General features: G+C 44.1%; 1 protein-coding gene across 3 annotated transcripts in view; it reads left to right on the top strand.

Annotated features, from left to right (window-relative positions):
• Positions 1-18,773, top strand: part of Plin2 (perilipin 2) — a 73,519-nt gene that overhangs the window by 41,498 nt on the left and 13,248 nt on the right. Inside the window, exon 1 of one of the 3 annotated variants that reach the window (XM_021649782.2) lies at positions 18,395-18,517. The exons of 1 other annotated variant lie outside the window; for it this stretch is intronic. The gene's annotated coding sequence lies outside the window, so the exon portion shown is untranslated. Of the gene's footprint in view, positions 1-18,394; positions 18,652-18,773 lie in introns of those variants that run through there. One more of the 3 variants, XM_021649783.2, reaches the window with a different exon arrangement.

The raw sequence follows: 18,773 nt of genomic DNA, 5'->3' as shown, positions 1-18,773 counted from the left end.
CAGGTGAATTATTTAGTATTTCTTCCCATTTTCATGGGTTCAGAAAAAAGGTTCCCATTTGCATCTCACATGGTTGTTGCTAGAAAATAAGAAGCTCAGTCATGTCTTGAATAGTCTTCGTTGCCTGTATCATAAAAGCAGGCTCAAATGAAACAGAAGTGTGGAGGAGATAGGGAGACGGCTGTTTCCTACTTCAGGCAGCTCACAACTGCCTGTAACTCCACACCCTCTCCTAGCTCCTAAGGGCTGTGTTTGCGCACATGTGTGCGCGCGCGCGCACACACACACACATACACACACACACAAATAAAATAACCTTTGAAACAACCCAGAAGTATGGGGAAGGGCCTAGCATTAACAACAGGCAGAGCTGACTTAGGACCCAGCACTCACGTAACCAGTTTGCCCTCTGAATACTTATTCAACAGAGACTAAGTACTTGGTCTTTCTTTTCATTTCTTCCCTGATTTATTATTATGTCTGGAGGGCTGGCACTGTTTCAATATTTCAAGTACTTTATATATGAGAGAGAGGAGAGAGAGTGTCTGTGTTTGTCTGTCTGTGTAATTTCAATTTAAGCTTCTCCTTAGCTTCATGTTTTGGTTTCTTTCCTGACTGCTGCCCTTTTTTTTTCTTCTGGTAATTCACACGTTGCCTTGGACTCCAATTCTTTCTGTTTCCTCCATTGTCTCCCTCTCTATTCTTAGAAAAAAGATTTCAAGTTTCCTGTGATGATTCCTCCCACCCTCCTTTCCTTTTCTCCCCTTGATACCAGGAATTGAACCGAGAACCTTGAATAGCTCATACATACCTGTCAAGCTTCCCACCACAGATCTACATTCCCCATCTTTAAAAAAAAAGTCTTGTTGTATAGCCCTGGCTGCTCTCAAACTCTTCATTCTCCTGCCTCCATTTCCCAGGTGTTGGAATTAAGGTGCTGCACAGCCTCTGGTACATTAGAAGGGTAGTCACAACAGGCTTTGCTTTTGTCTGAGCCCAGGGCCTTGTGCATGGTGGACCACAACTCTACACCAGGCTACCTCCACAGTCTTTTCTGAAAGTTACTTCTAAGTTATAATTAGCACCAACAGTATACGAGTTTGGTGCCAGGTCCTCACTGCTGTCAGGTTTCCAGCTCTTCTGGTGGGTGTGCAGTGGTGTCTCTGGCGTTCATTTGCATTTCCCTGATCTTTAACTGTAGTGAGCATTTCCTCAAGTGCGACTAGACCACCACTTGTCTTCTGGGTAACGTAGGTGTGCTTTTTAAAAACCCTTTTATCTACATTTTTCTCCCTACTCCACCCCAGTCCTTTTCAACATCCCAACACTAGGTAGGAGAGAGGAAAGGTTAGTGGGAGAGGGGGTTGCATGCACATGTATCTCAGTGCTGGTGATAAACCTTCCTGATGGGTACTATCAGCTCTACCACGGACCACAGCCCCAACTGTGTCCATAGCTCTGATTGCTACAAAGTGGATTGCACACCAGGGTCTTGAGCAACACATCACTCCATTTGCCCTGTGTGACACTTAACACAGATCATTTTTTGTCTTGCATAACATTTCATTGTTCATGAGACGTCCTTGGTCCAGAATGGAGTCATTTCCTGCTAAAATTTTACATCCACCTCATGATGCCAACAGGTTTACTGGTCTGGAAAGAAAACAATTAAGTCAGCAGCTCTGTCGAGCTCTGAACTTTGCCCTAGTTTTTGGTGTAATGACATGTGCTCTTCGGTGAACTTTCACCTGTAAGTCTGAGTCCCTGAAATTATTAATAGTAGTGAAGGTGAGACTAGTCATTTTAGCCTATCTGAATATCTCCTAAACATTATTAGCACATGCATTTAAAAAGAAAACAATCTCTTTTTTTTTCTTTTCTCTTTTTGTCATTTTTTTGAGACAGTTTCATGTTTTCCAGGTTGACCATGATTTGAACTTCTGATCCTCCTTTCAACACCTCTTGAAGTGCTCAATTTTAAGGCATATGCCACTACATGCAGATTTAATCTGGGCTGGAAATCGAACTCAGGGCCTCAGATATACTAGATGAGCTACACTCCCTGCCCCAAATGGTTTACTCTGTGTCAGCCAAAGAAAAGAGCACTTTGTTTGTTTGTTTGTTTGTTTGTTTGGACAGGGCTTGTCTAGCTCACCCTAGCCTCACTCACTATGGTGTCAACACTGAGCCTGAACTTGTGACCCTCCTGTCTCTACTGGCCAATTGCTGGGACTAGAGGTGTGAACTACTAGGCCCAGCTGTGTTTTGTGTTTCATTTGCTTGCTCTTTTAAGAGAGAATCTCACTATGCCTACATTTCTAACACTCTGGAGCCAAAGGATGAATGAGGCATTGCTCCAAGTTTACAGCCATCCTATGCCTATTGAACCCTGTCTCAAAAGAAAAAAACAAAAACAAAAACAAAAAAACCTAGACTGTGCTTTGTGCTGCCTCTGTCCAGGTATTTATAATTTTGGTGCCAGGGACTGATCCCAGCCCTGCTTAAGTACCAGCTTTACCACTGAGCCACATCCTGTTCCCCTTGTCCGCTTGTAGATTCTCTCTGTTTAAGTTCTAGCTCTGTTACATATCTCCAAACTTCCATAATCACCTCTAAGAGAAAGCCTCCTCAAACAACCCTGAGCTTTGTATGTGAACGGGATAATGTATGCAGACTAAGGGTTACAGCTTGAGAGCAAAGGTTGAGACCAGAGGTTGGAAACCTTTGTCTATAAACTCCAAATATGTTCAGTTTTGCAGGCCATGGGTCCTCTATTCCAATTTCTCAACTCTGTCATTATAAACTGAAAGCAGCCAGTCAGTGTACAATCAGATGGACAAGGCTTATTTGTAATGACAAGTAGCAGGCAGGAGTTGGCTGATTTTGAAACAGGCTTTCATTATCCATGGGGTTGAGAAGGGAACAAGAGGAGAAAACCGAATGCTTTTAGCCAACTTACTTCAACCAGAAGCATTCAGCTTTAAAAAGATCTTGTTTACATGATTTTTTATTTTAGATTTACATATTTAATAGATCTTGTTTATGTAACTAATTTCTACAATGGGTTTGATAGCCAAAAAGTTAGAAGCTGCTTATTTGGTGTGTTTCTTGAAGTTCATTGTCAATGTGAATCACCACTTTCTTCAGTCTAGCCACTCTGCTTTGATTCACTTTTTCTGCCTTAGTAAGTTATCTGATAGCTCATTCCTTACTATATTTATTCATTGTTTTATGTACATGTGTGTGTGCCTGTGTATCTGTATGTACATACAGAAGTGCATGTAGGAGCCTGAGAAGAGGGTGTTGGGATCCCCTGGAACTGTAATTACAGGTGGTTGTGAGCCAAGATGTGGGTGCTAAAAATGAAACCAGGTCTTCTGCAAGATCAGTAATAGCTCTTAATGACTGGGTCATCTCCAGCCATTCAATAGCCATTTCTGGTCATAAAACTTCTCAAACTAGTCTGAGAGGCCTCTAAATGACCTTGTAGACCAGTCCCTTATAGCTCTGCGTGGAAGACACCCTAAAGGCACCTTTCCTGGTTTTCTTCATGTTCTTGTTGGTATGCCTCAACATTCTGTTGCCCAGGATACCTTCTGTCACCCCACACACCCTGCAGGAGCTATCCTCAAATGCTAGTGGCTTTATGGAATCATCTCTTTTCACCACCCAGAGGCTCCTTAGTGTTTCTCCTGTGCTCTCTCTCTCTCTCTCTCTCTCTCTCTCTCTCTCTCGGTGTGTGTGCCTGTGTTTCTCCAACCCATGGCCTATGTATATGCAAAGCTTGTGCTTTATCACTGAACTACAGCCTGGCCCCTGTTCTTGGGGTTTTTATTCTTCCATGTCCCTCCCTGCTGCTGGATTAATGTTCCTGAGATCAAGAAGCAAGAAGCTCATTGTGTGGATCTCTCTACTCAGCGTAGACATTGCTAACCACAGCAGATACCTAAGTGCTCTTTTTTTGGCAGAAGTGGAACAGGCCTTTCCAGAGTGCAGCCTGCATGCCCAGCTCTTCTTCTCTGGCCTGTCACTCACCCCTTTCCCTCCTGACCATCTATAAAAGGTCATGGCTATGATGCATAGGTGTTTCTCACCAGCCAGAGCTACATAGAGTGGTTTAGAAATGATGGTATAAAACTATGAGTGCTATCACAGTTCAGGAGAGGGTAAATAGGCAAAGTGTACAGAAAAAAAGAAAAGAATACTTCTCAAGAGAAATGAAATTGCCCACCCCTTTCTTTCAGCTAGTAAATGTCCTTGCCTCCTCTTTGTTTTTTGAGGCAAGGTCTCACTATGTAGCTTTGGTTGGCCTGGCTCAATAAGTAGACCATGCAAGCCTCAAACTAGCAGACATCAGCCTACCTCAGCCTACCCAGTGTTGGGATTAAAGGCATGGCTACAACACCAAGCCCCATTGGCTTCCTTTTCAAACATGGCTGTAATAAAAGCAAGCAGTGGTGGTGTACTACTTTAATGCCAGAATTTGAGAGCCAGAGGGAGTCATAAATGGAACTTCCTGAGCTTGATTTGAGGCTAGCCAGAGCTACATAGTAAAACCCAGTCTGGCTGGCCTGTGAATAAGAATCACCTGGAATCTTGTTAAAAGGTAGATTCTCCTTTAGTGAGTGTGGGCGGGAGTTATCAAAATTGTGGGTTTATGATGTCATGCAGCTGGTCCACAGGATGACCCAGAAACCTTTGAGAAAAGCACTATGCTGATGAGATAAAGAAAGATAGAAAGATATATTTAGCAAGGAAGGAGGGGACGGGAGAGATGGCTCAGTGGTTAAAAGCGGTTGCTGGTTCTCTCATAGCTAAAAAGTGCTAACTAACCTCAAGAAGGATGAGGTCCACTGAGGGAGGTTAAAGTTCATTAGGGAGAGTGATGCCAGAAGACACAGAGCATTAGAAGTGAACAAGAAGTGTTCTCTGAAAAGCATACCCAAGAAATCACATTTAAATTCTTGGGGAAGGCTAGCCTTTTTGGGACGTGGATTGAAATACTAGACCAGGAAAGGATTAAGAGGCAAGACAGCACTCAGCTTTTTCGACAAGGTGTTGACATTTGGCAGTTCCAGCAACGGAAAAATGGGAATAATAATACCTAATGAAAATTTATATTATTAATTATGGAATCTAAGTGTTGAGTGTTTGAGTGTTCACACACTAAACTTTCTGTTATGGAAGATAGACCTCATCCCATGAAATGTCTCATAGTCAACTCTGATGTTAGTCATCACGTGGCCTAGGCTAACCTCAAACTTTCTGTATTGTTAAGGATGACCTTGAACTCCTTTGCTCCTTCTCAAGTGCTGGGTTTAGAGGCATGAGCCGCCATGCCTGGCTTACTTACGTCAGTGAAGACTTTGAGGTTGTCCTTTGATTAGTAGTTTGCCTTCTCTCGTTCTGCATTCCCACTCATGTTCACTTAAGAAGGCACTTGGGTTGGCAGTTATGCAGCCAGCCCGAGGGGTGGGGATTTAAGCAGGCCAGAGTGCTCATTTGCACATTTATCAGGGGAGGTTACAAGCCCACAGAACCTGGGCTATGGTGCAGCAGGCTTAACTGTTGAAATGGGGTCACCAGAAGAATGGAGCCATTGTGAGCTCTGGGCAGAACACCACTCAGCAGAGTAGGGAGAAGGCAGAGGAACAAGAAGCCTGCTACCTCTAGGCGCTTCTTGGAATTGGCAGACAGTACCTGGCAAGGAAGGGCTATTGCATGAGTTCCCAGTACTCTGTTGCGTTTACACCGACAGAACATGTTTTGTCAGACTGATTGGGGCTTTCTTCTTAAAGTCCTAATGGTTGGCTGGGAGGGGAGTAGGAACTCTCTGGGGCCGATACAACACTAGTGTAAAGTGGCACACCTGAAGTGGTGCTCAGAAGGGCTGCCGAACAAAGATGGAGAGGGTTTACATCAAGAGACAAGCTGGGTTGCAGGAAAAACAGCCCTCATCATCATGGGCATCCTGTCAGTACATCATTAGACTCATTTTCTGCTCCTGTCTCATGGGGACAGGAAGGGCAGCTGAAGAGGGGGAGAGGGCCAAGGTCGGGAGGCCAAAGCAGTGGGTGAGAGCGTGGGTGGCAGCACCTGATGGAGAAACAAGGCTTGTCCTTGACGAGCTGCGCTTGCAGAAGGCTGATGACTAGCTGTCTTGTTCAGTGTGTGCAGAAGACACAGCAGAGATTTTATACCCTGATTCTCTGAGAAAAAGGAGAGAGGGAAGGAGGGAGAATCACTCTAACTCTCACAGAGATCTCAGATATTAACTGTACCAGCTTTATATCTTTAATTTCTTTTTATTTTCTTCTTCTTTCTCCCTTTCTCTCTTGCTCTCTCTTTCTTATTTTTGAGACAGGCTGTCAACTGTGCAGTCCTGGCTGGCCTGGAACTCATTGTGTGTGCTGGCTCACCTGACCCTGCAGCCCAGCCTCCCTCCTGCTGGGATTCCAGATGTGTACCACCACACAGAGAGCACTCACTATGAGCCTGTTCACGCATTCTCAATGGCACCCAATGCAAAACTGTATACTTTGGCAGGCTCTCCTCAAATAGGACATATTATTCTTTGGGGCATGATAAAATACAGGCTTGGTAAGCTGGTAATATGCACTGTGCTAAATGATTTGCATGCCCCGGAGCACAAAAACTGCCCACCTCACCTCTGACATTCTTCCTTACATGTTTAAGGGCACTAGTTAACAGTCTACTCATCTACAGTCCACTCTTTTTTATTTGTTTGTTGGTTGGTTGGTTGGTTTTGTTATTGTTTGACAGACTCTTAACTGTGCAGGCCTGGAAATTGCTATGTAGACCAGGCTGGCCTTGAACTCACAGAGATCGACTCACAGATTGACTCAGAGTCTCTGCCTCTGCCATTCTGGGATCAAAGGCTTGCACCACAGGCCTGGCTCACCAGTCTACTTCTAAGATCATGTCTTTGACTAACCCTGGCAATTAAAACTAATTAAACCTCTGTGCCATTAGCCACTTGTTGGAGGCCTAGAGAACCAACTGAAACAAAGACTGTAAAAGTAACTTTTATTTGCCTGATGTAATTGTTGACTCAGAGGCTTACTGCCTGCATCTGCTAACCTAGGTCTAGTCTTGGAAGCTTCTAGCCTCCATACAATCTAGGCCTAGAATGTCTTCAGCCTCTGAGATTTACATCTGAATAAGCTCACCCTTTCTAGTTCCTTCTGAACTCTGGCTGGCTAGTTCAACTCAGCTGTTCTAGCTCAAATGCCTCTTCAAGCTGACCGATTCAAATTGGCTTCTCTCAGCATCTGGCTAAATTCTCTGCTTGGCCTCAAACTAATTCTGGCAAGCTGTTCCAATCTTCTGGCTCCTTCTCATTCTCTGGCTCGTTCTGTCTTCACCTGTGTCTAGCTTGTTCTCTCTTCAACCTGTCTCTGTACAACTCTCTTGGTAAAAACGGCCTCTTCCTCTCTCTCTCTCTCTCTCTCTCTCTCTCTAATTTGTTACTTCTTCTGCCTCTCAATTAGACATCACTTTCAAACATTGGTGCTTCCTTCTACCAACTAACTTTACCTTCATTGGGATTAAAGGCATGTACTAAGGGCATGTTTTTATTCCAGCCAGAGGGAATGAGGGTATGTGGCATGTCTGCATTCCAGCCGGATCGCATAGGCATTGGTCTTTGGATAGAATCTCTTGCCACAGCAGCCATGTTTCTGGATTAAAATTGCTCTATGAAAAAGTGCTAGAGGGCAAGGGGTGGGGTGGCAAGGCCTTCAAGACCTACTCCTGGGGATAAGGAGAGTCCCTATAGGTCCAGGGAAGGAGTTACAGCAAAGGGAAGCCCTGGGGCTTTGGGCCAGATTTATATCTGCATGATTTCCTACCATCCAGAGGATTGGTAAGAAGAGTCCTCCACAGCCTGGGACTCATGGGCTGCAAGACTACCCCGGGAAGTCAGTGTGAAGGTAGAATTGGAGCTCTTGGTCTACTTGCTTCATGGCAAGCTGCTGGTGTGTGTGCATTTTCCTGCGAATGTGGGGGTCTCAGTTCAAGTGTGCTCCTGCCCATTTTGGTGGTGTGTCAGTCTCTGTGTGTATGTGTACTCCTGTGTGTGTGGATGTGTGTAGGAGTGTGGAAAGCTTAGGTGGATGCCAGGTGTCTTCCTCTATCATTCTCCACATTAGTTTTTTGTTTGTTTGTTTGTTTTTTGTTTTTGTTTTTGAGACAGGGTCTCTTTCTGAACCTAGAGCTCATTGGTTGTCTTGGCAGGCTGGGCAACAAGTCCCAGGGATTGTGTCTCTACCTCCCTAATGTGGGGATCACTGGCCCAATGCTGGGGTCACAGGCCCATGGAATTAGCCTGTTTTGGTTTTGTTTAATCTGAAAAGATTTTTATTATTTTTAATTATGTGCATGTTTGTGTTTATGTAAGTGTATTTACATGTGAGTGCACATATGGAAACGAGGGGTTTCTGGTCCCTATAGAGCTGGAGTTATGGGTGTAGCTTATGTCCTTCAATAACTCAACTCCAGTTTCAGTTTTTTGCTTGTTTGTTTGGATGGTTTTGGTTTTTGAGACAGGGTTTCTCTGTGTAGCCGTGGCTGTCCTGGAACTTACTCTGTAGAACGGGCTGGCCTTGAACTTAGAGATTTACCTGCCTCTGCCTCCCAAGTGCTGGGCTGAAAGAGTGTCAGGACCACCACCCTGTGGCTGTTTGAGTTCTTAACTGCTCAGCCATATCTCCAGTCCTTTCAGTATTTTTAAATTACATTTTATTCGTTTATTTGGCATGTGTAGAGGTCAAAGGACAGCTTGTGGGCGCTAGTTCTCTCTAAAACATGGGTCCTGCGGACCAAACTCCGGTTGTCAGGCACAAGTCTTCATGCACTGATCCATATACGGCCCTGTGCCTGATGCTGAGGATCTGAACTCAGGTCCCCATACTAACTTAGCAAGCGTTACCCCATGAGCCATCTCTCTCTGTGTTTTTTTTTTTTTTTTTTTGCTTGTTTGAGACAGGGTCTTGGCTAGCCTTTAATTCACTATATAGAGCAGGCTAGACTAAAACTCATGACATACTTTTCCCTTTGTCTGCAAAATACTGGGGATCACAGGTGTACACTTGGCCACTAGTTTTTAATCTTTAAATTTTGTTGTGCTTTTGTGTACAAAAATAGAAAATACAAATTCACTAAACGTTTTCAAGCTTTGCAAGAAATGTATACTGTATATGATGATATGAGGTATGATGGTAGATTCCTGTAATCCTGCCACTTTGGAAGGTGAAACAGGAGGATTTCAATGAGTTCAAGAACATTACAGTGAGGGCTACATATTGAGAACTTGTCTAGGTTGGGGGAGGAAGGAAAGAAAAGGAAGGGAAGGAAGGAAGACAGACTGAAACGTGAATGCCTTTTTGCTATCCCTTCCCACCTACTCCCAATTATTTTTGCCAGATATTTGGCATGAAATGTTGTTATAAAACAGAGAGGCAGAGAAAGCATACAGCTGATCTTCCTTGTCAGCTCAGGTCCCAATGGTAAAAGACCAAAAGGCTCACTAGCTCAGCTGACAGCCCAGGAGGAAAAGGCCAAAAAACCCAAGGACAAAGGTTTGCTAACTCAAACTTCCTCCTGCTCTTTAATCCTTGTCAGCTGGTTTCTTGCTTTGCCTCTTGACCTAGAGTTAACTTAAATCCTGTGTACAGAAAGCTCTTGTACAAAAGGTTTGTCCTAGGGATGGCTGAACCACACCATAATCACCTTTTACCATAAACAGAAAGTTCTTGGATTAAAGGTGTGTGTTAGGGCTCAACCAAACCAAACAAGAAACAGGATTTTACAGTTCACAATTTGGGGGTTCACATGGGATCAAATATCCTGCAACAAATATCCTGTTTCTAAAAATGGCATGCCTTGGGATTTGTTTGTTTGTTTGTTTTAAGACAGGGTTTCTTTGTGTAGTCCTGGCTGTCCTGAAACTTGCTCTGTAGACCAGGCTGGGGCCTGCCTCTGCGTCCTGAGTACTAGGATTACAGGTGTGCATCACCAAGCCCTGCACATGCCTTGGGATTTTTGAAGGAAATTGTGGCTTAAACCACATAGACTTTTTGATCAGAGATGATCGAAAGAAACTGCACTACAAACTGAGATATCATGAGGTATGTGTTCCAAGCTGTGTGTGTGTGTGTGTGTGTGTGTGTGTGTGTGTGAGAGAGAGAGAGAGAAGAGGAGGAGGAGGAAGAGGAGAGAAGACCTTCAGAATATAGCGGAGGAGAAGGGAAAGGAAAAGTCATATGCCATCTGCATTTCCTTTTGGGAAGGTGTGGGCTCAGTGAAGTTGATTGCTTAGCACCTCACCTGGTAGCTGAACAAGATGGCCTTGAATCCCTGATCCTCCTGCTTCCTGCATGGTGTGATTACAGGTGTCAGGCCAGTTTGGGAAGCAAGAGTGAGGTCCTGCCTCAAAACAAACCAACCAGCCAACCAAGCCCAGCTCAGTGGGTAAATGTGCTTGCTGTGAAGCCTGACTCTCAAGACCAATAACTTTAGTTCAATTCCTGGGACCCACTTGGTGGAAGTGGAGAACCAGCTCTTGAAAACTGTCCTCCGCCTCCACAGACTCATACTGTGGTAACATATGCTAGATTATGAAGTAATAATAAAAATTTAACAACAAAACATTAGTTGGAAATTGTCATAAATAACTCATATTTCTAAATTTAATTTTTATGAGTCAGAGTCTTATGTAGAACACACTAACTTGGAACTCATTAGAAATATGCCTGCCTCTGTCTCCTGAGTGCTGGGATCAAAGGTGTGTGCCACCACTGAGTGTTTGGATTAAAAGTGTGTACTACCATACCCAGCTAGTAGCAGTAGCAGTGTGTGTGTATGTGTTTGTACATGAGTATCTTTGCCTACTGAGCCATCTTGTTGGCCCCAACAACTCACAAATTTTAAATTGCTTTTCTGAGTAACTAGATGAAATATGAGTCATCTCCCTCCAGGTCACCCTGGACAGGAGTGATCCCTTCATGCTGGGTGTGCAACCCATCCTGGAACAGGAGAGAGGGAAAGTGGGAGGAAGGGGAGGGGGAGGAAGCCAGAGAGACTATATTCATATAACTTTCATATTACTGTTACTCTTCTATCCGGTTAGTCATTGCTTATTTCTTACAGTGCCAATTTTATAAATTAAATGTCATTAAGGATTTGTATATAAAAGGAAAAGCGCAAGGCCTGTGGTGGGGAAGAGGAGGGGGGAGGAACTCGGAGAGGAAGAGGGGAAACTGTGGGTAGGATGTAAATTAAATAAAATTGAAATTAAAAAATAACAAAAGAAAAAAACATAAGGTCTGAGCTAGAGTTCAGTGGGAGACCGTGTGACTAGCATGTAGAAGGTCCAAGCTTCACTCCCCAGAACAGAGAGCTTGAGAGATGAGCAGATAGAGATAACAGAGATAGGTGGGACATAGTATAGAGCCCAGTGCTTTCTGTGGCATCGCCTGGGGTGCGGGGTCTTAGAATATATCTTTCATATATCCTGTTATTATGGAAACTTCATATTTGTTGAACCACTTAAGTTTCTTCTCTTGTGAACATTAATTATATGATGTGAAAAAAAAAACAAACAGAAAAAACAATCAACGTCATCTTAATTGTTCTTTGCTTTTGTTTTTGCTTTTGTATTTCAAACTTAGTCCCCCTGTGTTTAGGGTTTTTTTTTGGCGGGGGGGGGGGGTAATGTGAATCCTTTAGGTAGCATAGAGTGAAAGCACCACTCACTTTATTCCCTTTAGCACCAGGCCTCTCCTTTTCCTCTTTAGCATAAGCCCGGGCTCCAGCATTAAACTTCTTGATGTTCTTTTTGTCTTCCTCTGCTTGCTCTTCTTCATTGTCGACCTGCCTAAGAGTGACCACTAGTACCCAAGTGACAGAGTCAATCTCAAATCTCCTGTGCTGGTGAAATTAGGTCAGAACTCTCCAGTGTCTCCCTGTTACTGAGGTTCACTTATGTGAACAGCATGCCCGGTGGAAGCTAATGGCTTCATCCCGTACACGGGCACTGCAAACACGTGCTTCAGGCTGTTTTCATGACCGCCAGCACGGCTACAAACCTAGACGACATGTCCTCACCACACCTGCCTATGCTTTACAGCTCAGGAAGGCAGACCTGGCAACGTCTGGGAGGTGCTGACACCTGAGATTCCTTCTAGCAACCCTGCCAGCCCAACTCCTCATTTCAGTAAGACTCTCCTGAACAATAAGGCCCTAAGCACGTCCGAGTCACTAATGGTCCCATTTCTGTGTGTGTGACATTATTCTGTTTGATTTATTGAGAGGCATTACTTTATTTTCTCAACTTTTCAAAACTTCAGCCAGGTGTGGTCCAACCCACCTCGGGTTCCAGCGCTGGGAGGCAAGGCAGGCAGATTGCTATGTGTTGGAGGCCAGCCTGGTCTAAATAACTGTTGTCTAAATAAATAGTTCCAGACCAGCCAGGAATACACAGTGATACTTAAGCATAATATACATAAGTGTACATCTTGATAGAGTTTCAGAGTATATACACACAACAAGTTCCTAGAATAAAAACCAAACAAGAAAATCCCCAGCACCCACAAGGCTGCTTGTAGCCTCCTTTCCTAGTCTGAGCACAAAACCAATTATCATTCTTACCTTTTTTTTTTTCCCCCTGAGACAAGGTCTCTCTCACTGTGTAGCTTTGCGGGCCTTGAACTTTTGACTAGACCAGACTGGTCTTGAACTCACAGAAATCCACCCTCGTCTCCTCCCTTCTGAGTGCTGAGATTAAAGACGTGTATCATCCGTTTTTTTTTTCCCTGTCCTTACTGCAGGGGGCAGTGTGCATGATGCACTTGTAAGGGCAGAGGAAGGCTGCAGGAATCGTATTTTTCTTCTTTTGTGGGTCTTGGGAAACCTAACTCAAATCGTCAGGCTGCTAGCACGCCCTTCTACCCTCTGAATGCCTACCTCCCAGCCCTTCATATCTTGCTGTGTAGTTCAGGTTGCCTGGAACTCACCATGTAGATCAGGCTAGTCTTGAACTCCTGGCAGTCTTCTTGTCTTAGTCCCCCAGTGCTGTGATTACAGGTGTGTGCCATTGCACCTACTTCACTACCTTTACTTTTGTGTGTGTGTGTGTGTGTGTATGTGTGATACATGCTTGTGAATGTTCAGGTTTTTAGAGGAATTTTAATCCAGCAACATCAGCAGGGAGTGGTGGCACATGCCTTTAGTCCCAGTGCTCAGGAGGCAGAGGCAGGTGGATTTCTGTGAGTTTGAGGCCAGTCTGGTCTACAGAGTGAGTTCCAGGACAGCCAGGGCTACACAGAAACCCTGTCTCAAAAAACAAAAACAAAACAATTCCAGCAACATGGCTACTCTGGCTGGAATACAGATACTCCCTTAGTATATACCTTTAATCCCAAACATGTTTGAAAGTGATGTGTAACTGAGGGGCAAACAAAATGACAAGTCAGAGGTAGGAAATGCCCAACTCTCACCACAGAGGAAAAAAGGGAAAAGAGTTTTACTGGGACAGATTGCAGAGAGAGAGAGAGAGAACAACGAGACACAGGTGAAGACAGAACAAGGCAGAGAGTAAGAAGAAGCCAGAAGATTAGAACGTATTGCCAAAGTAAGTATGAGGCCAAGCAGAGCAATTCAGCCAGACTGGGAGAAGCCAGTTTGAATCAGTATTCTTGGAGAGGAGTTTGAGCTAGAACAATTGAGTTGAACTAGCCAGCCAGAAAGTGTTAGAAGGGTGAGTGTTATTTAAGAGAAGGAAAACCCCAACCGTTCTATTTTACCAATAAATACTCAGGAGCTAGATGCTGGGGTGAAAACTTGCTAGCTCTGAGAGGCAGAGAAAACACCCAGCTGATCTTGCTTCTCAGCTCAGGTCCAGATGGAAAAAAAGTCTAAAAGGCTCACTAGCTAAATTGACAGCCCAGCAGGAAAAGGCCAAAAAAAAAACCAAGCCCAAAGGCTTGCTAGCTCAAAGACAGAAAAGCCAGGGAGCTGAGGAGCTAAGGCTGAAACTAAAGCCAGAGCTGAAGCTAAAAGCTCTTTTTTTTCCCCCTCCATACTGTTTTAAATATCCTTCAACTCAGAGTCCCTCCTACTCTTTAATCCCTGTCAGCTGGTTTCTTTCTCTGCCTCTTGACCTAGGGTTAACTTCATTAAATTCTGTATATAGAAAACTCTTGGATTAAAAGTGTGTGCTAGGCATGGCTGAACCACACCATAATCACTTGTTTAAAATAAACAGAAATTTCTTGGATTAAAGGTGCGTGATAGGGCTCAACCACACTAAACAAGAAACAGGGTTTTCCAGTTCACAATTCTGGGGTTCACAATGGGATCAAATATTCTGCAAAAGTGAGCTTATTCAGCAATAAGGTTCAGAGGCTGAAGACATTCTAGGCCTAGATTACGTTGTATGGAGGCTAGAAGCTTCCAGGGCTAGGCCTAGGTTAGCAGATGGAGGCAGTGAGCCTTGGAGACAATTAAATCAGGCGTATACAGGTTACTTTAACACAGGCTCATGTGCCTCTGTGTTTGTGCAGAGGCCGGAGGAAGTGTTCTGCTCTATTGTTTTCCACCTTATTCCTTTGAGGGACTGAACCCCGAGCTAGGGCTGGGGCCCAGTAAACCCCAGGGTAATTTTCCTGCCTTCCCCTTCTCTCCTCATTGCTGGGCAGCCACACCTGGCTTTTTATGTGGATGCTGTGATCCAAACTCAGGCCCCTTATCCTTACCTGGTAACAGCAGAGTTTAGCAAGGCCTGGTAATATGTGGCTGTAGTCCTAATCACACATCCACAGTCCCACCGTTCAGGAGGTGGAGTGGAAGATTAGGTTCAGGGCCACCCTAAACTACATAGGGAATATGAGGGTAGTCTAGGCTACACAGTGAGACCCTGCTTTAAAAAGAGAGAGAGAGAGAGAGAGAGAAAGAAAGAAAAAAAGAAAAGAAAAAGAAGAAAAAAGAGCCGACAGAGAAATTAAAAGACTAATATAAGGAATAGCCAAATGACCTTATATAGACCAGGAAGTATTGTTATCTCCATTTCACAGGCGAAATAAAACAAAAATAAATTAAGCAACTAGCTCGGGTCATCTCCTTGGTATCTAATCTTGGTGAAGTTGCTGCTTGGCAGATCAGCAACTTTCATGGCACTGTTTCTTTTTAAAATGGTGATAGTAATTCCACACCAGCAAGGCAACAGACTATGGTAAGGTTCTACCAGTCCCCGCAGACCTGACTCAGTCGATCTTGAGTAGGAGGCAAAAGTCTCTGATCAGGTGACTCTGGTGTCTTCAGACCATACCATGAGAACTCAGTTTCATAAATAAAAACAGCTTTTTCTGGGCCTGGTTCATGCCTATACTGCTAATACTGAGGGAGCTGAGGCAGGAGGATCACTTCAAGTTTGAGGTTGTTGTGGGGTCCACTTAAATTGAGCATACAACTCAAACACCAGGTCAATGCAGATGACAAATTATTATAATCAATCTGCTACTGATCTGCTGATCAGTCAGGCGCAGAAATGCAGATGACAAATTATTATTATAATCAATCTGCTACTGATCTGCTGATCAGTCAGGCGCAGAAATGCAGATGACAAATTATTATTATAATCAATCTGCTACTGATCTGCTGATCAGTCAGGCGCAGAACATAACTCTAACACTAAAGGGATGTTGGACAGCATGCTTAAAGCATGAAAGCATTAATCAAGCCAGGGGAAGCAGGATGGGCTGCAGCATTGTACAATCATATTTTGACATAAGGGGTTGAGCAAGGGAGTTTCCATCAGTCACGACAAGAGTAGGTTCCTGGGCCTGAGAGCATGAACTTAGTCTGACTCAGCCAGAAAGATGGAGCAGTTGTCCTGGAAATGGCTGGACTTAGACAATTGTTTCCTTGCAAGTGGTCCCTGAGATGGCTGGACTCAGACAACTGCTTACAAGAGACACTGTTTGGGTACTGGGAAGTCCTCAGCTCACGTAGGGCTTGGGTCTTAAACAGAGTTTCTCCTCATGATTAAATGGAGTCTAAAAACAAAATGGTAGTACTTAAAGTTTCTTTTGCTTGTTCCCAACAAGGTCAGTCTGGGCTCCATGGTGAGTTTAACACCAGCCTAGGTAACAGAGTGAGGCTTTGTCTCAAGAGAAAACGAAAGAACCCAAACCAACAACAAAAAACCTTGAAGCCCCTCCCACCCTCAGGAATTCTTTCTTTCTTTCTTTCTTTCTTTCTTTCTTTCTTTCTTTCTTTCTTTCTTTCTTTCTTTCTTTCTTTCTTTCTTTCTTTCTTGTTTTTGGAGCCAGGGGTTCTCTGTGTAGCCTTGGCTGTGTCTTGGAACTTGCTGGCCTTAAACTCACAGAGATCAGCCTGCCTCTGCTTCCCCGAGTGCTGGGAAAGAAAGGGTGAGCCAACATGCCTGGCTTCTTCTTCTTCTTCTTCTTCTTCATCTTCTAAATAAATCTTGCTCTACCCGACTCCTCACATCGGTGAAAGTGAAATAGAAATGCCGAACTAATCTGGAGTATTCCAACCTTTGTAGGTTAGGGTAGTCTGGTTCCAGATGAGTCCTTGAGGCCCACTCCGGTGCCGGCAAATAAAACAGAAGGAAAATTGCACAACTTTAGAAAGGGAAGTGACTCACAGGCTTGAAATTTAAACAGAGGGTTTTTTGTAGGGGAAAGGGCAAAAAAAAAAAAGGTCAGGTTAGAAAGAAGTCACTAGAATGGGTTGGGCAGACTAAACATTTGCTTAGAGCAGTGGTTCTCCACCTTCCTAATGCTGTGACCCTCTAATACCAGAGTACTTCACGTTGTGGTGACCCCCAAACAATTATTTAGTTGCTACTTCATAACTGTAATTTTGCTACTGTTATGACCCACAATGTAAATATCTGATACGCAGGTGGTCTTAGCCCTGGAGCCACGACTTACAGGTTGAGAACCTCTGGCTTACAGTAACACCAAAAAATAAAGTTAAATTTAAAAAGGATTGCTTTTATTTTTACATCATCATCATCATCATAAGATGGAGAGTTGTGGGGTTATTTTGGGGGGCGGGGATCAAGGTCTTGCTGTGTGTAGCCTGGCTGGCTTGGTATTTGCTATGTAGTATGGTCTCAAACTTGTAGTAATCCTTCTGCCTCAGCCTCCTGAGTGCTTTGATTCACAACCACCTGTAACTCTAGCCCTAGGGATCCAAGGTCCATTTCTAAGAGGCCTCGAAGGACATCTGCTCACATGCTCTACACACACATATATGTACATAAAATCTTTAACAGAAACACTCAGAACATCTTTAGACTTCTGGACATTTTATGGATTTTTTTTCTTTTTTTTTTTTTTAATTACACAGCGGTGTCTTTTGCAGTGCTGGTGATTGATTCCAGCACACATTTTAGTCTGCAAATTTGAACCTTTGAAAAAACAATAAGCAGCACCAGTGTGCGTGCAATCTTGGTTAGGTGGCTGACGTGGCTGCCCAGAGTTCAAATTCCACAGCTCAGAAAGCCGCTTCCACACGCCTTGTTTTGGTGGAATCCAGATCTTCTGTTCTTCCATACTCTGGTAACAGCAGACCTACGCAGCTAGGACAGGAGGGTTCCTTCTAGTTTCCCTCGCAAGGAATCAGGAAAAGAAAAAAAAAAAAAAAGATTTCTTTTCCCAGGAAAGAAATCTCTGAACGGTTATGACTCCAGACAGACATATAGCTTTCAAGATCAAATAACCCGGTTCACATCCCTGCATTTTAGACAGGGGTAAATAATAATAATAATAATAATAATAATAATAATAATAATAATAATTCAGGTGTTGACTAAGTTTCCTTAAAAACACTGCATAAAACTATGATTTCTTTGAGGCTCAATAAAACAAAGTACAACCACTTTTAAAAAATTGCATAAGTCACAACAAAGTTGGCTATCGTCCTTAATTGCTGGCTGTCACCAAGGTGTTGTCTTGCTGAAGAAAACACAGAAGGCAGTCTCAAGCTCTGTTTTTGGAAATCCAAATTAACCTTTCAAAGTAGAAGCCATTACATCCGTTTGATGAATTGTTTAAATCCAAAGAGAAGCAAACCAGAAATCTTTAGAGGTCATTATTGCGTTGGAATTTCACAGATCTTTGTAACTTTCTTGATCCAAAGTCAAGAGTTAGAACCACGACTTGCATTTTTGAAGCGTTCTTTTCTGAGGGCTCTTGTTAATTTGTCTGCATTTTCCAAAACCCCAAGGCGTTCTCGCACCTTTGCAACACAGCCCTAAGTTAGACAGACAGCCTCTCCAGGCTCTGGGTAGGGGCCAGCCCGGGTTCCTCTGGCTGGGTTCAGAGGCCCCAGGCGGCTGGGTTGTCACGTGTGGTGGAGGCATGGGCGGGGCAGCCAGGCGGTATTTAGCAGTTGCTCGGGCCAGCCTTGCTGGGCTGTGATACGGACGGACGGTGCCGACTTGTTCGCTCTTCTGCTCTCCGGTTCGGTGGGTGCTGCACCAGATCTGGCTCCCAGGCGTCTGCCGCTCTGCCTAGCCGGGCTCCGGGCTGCTGCAACGGGTGGTGGCCGGTGGCGGACCGCCCCGGGCTGGCTGAGGAAGCTCCCGCTTTTGTTCTAGAGGTTTCCGTTCTGCTTGCACTTCCGTCCGGGCTGTGTTAGAGCCACTTCCAGTGTGCTGTTTGAGGCTTTATTTAAAGGGGAACGCCTTACAGAAGTACTTATGGGGCGCGTAGTTGAGAATT

The sequence above is a fragment of the Meriones unguiculatus genome, chromosome 12, assembly GCF_030254825.1.
Source record: "Meriones unguiculatus strain TT.TT164.6M chromosome 12, Bangor_MerUng_6.1, whole genome shotgun sequence".
Taxonomy (NCBI): Eukaryota; Metazoa; Chordata; class Mammalia; order Rodentia; family Muridae; genus Meriones; species Meriones unguiculatus.
This window is presented reverse-complemented; position numbering and strand designations above follow the sequence as displayed.